Source organism: Gekko japonicus, unplaced genomic scaffold (assembly GCF_001447785.1).
Source record: "Gekko japonicus isolate JY-2015 unplaced genomic scaffold, Gekko_japonicus_V1.1 scaffold3084, whole genome shotgun sequence".
Classification (NCBI taxonomy): domain Eukaryota; kingdom Metazoa; phylum Chordata; class Lepidosauria; order Squamata; family Gekkonidae; genus Gekko; species Gekko japonicus.
In genome coordinates, this window is record NW_015176071.1 from 109,332 (window position 1) to 109,966 (window position 635).

General features: G+C 54.6%; 1 protein-coding gene across 1 annotated transcript in view; it reads right to left on the bottom strand.

The window, feature by feature from the left end:
• Positions 1 to 635, bottom strand: part of MYO7A (myosin VIIA) — a gene marked incomplete at its 3' end in the record, with an annotated part of 151,777 nt that overhangs the window by 108,225 nt on the left and 42,917 nt on the right. The gene's annotated exons all lie outside the window — the stretch shown is intronic.

Sequence of the window (635 nt, forward strand, 5' to 3'; positions counted from 1 at the left end):
CTGGCCCCAGGCAGGCAGGGGTGGGGAGAGGCAGGGAGGAAGCAACTTACCCTCCCTCTTCTCCTGCCTCCTCCTGGCTGAATGAGGGCCAGAAGGGGGGCGGCCGGAAGCAGGGGGCGGGGCTTCGTCATGTGCCCCGCCCCCATACCTCACCCGGGGGAACTGCGATCCCCCCCGAAATGACCTCTGGTTTTCAAGAAGAAGAAGAAGAAGGAGAAGGAGAAGAAGAAGGAGAAGAAGGAGAGGAGGAGGAGGGGAGGGGGAGATTGGATTTACTAGGAATCACTGGAAGCTCTTGTTGGAGTGAGCGACTCAGCATGTCTGGACAGAGGAGGCGCAACACCGTTCTAAGGGTGCACAGGTGTTATCTCCTTGAATGGGACGCCTCTCTCTGTCTTCAGAGAGCTGGTCTGGTGTAGTGGTTAAGAACGCGGATTCTAATCTCGGAGAACCGGGTTTGATGCCCCACTCCGCCATATGCAGCTGCTGGTGTGACCTTGGGTCAGTCGCAAGTTCTCTCTGAGCTGTTCACTCAAGGGCAGTCGGGAAGAAGAAGAAGAAGAAGAAGAAGAAGAAGAAGAAGAAGAAGAAGAAGAAGAAGAAGAAGAAGAAGAAGAAGAAGAAGAAGAAGAAGA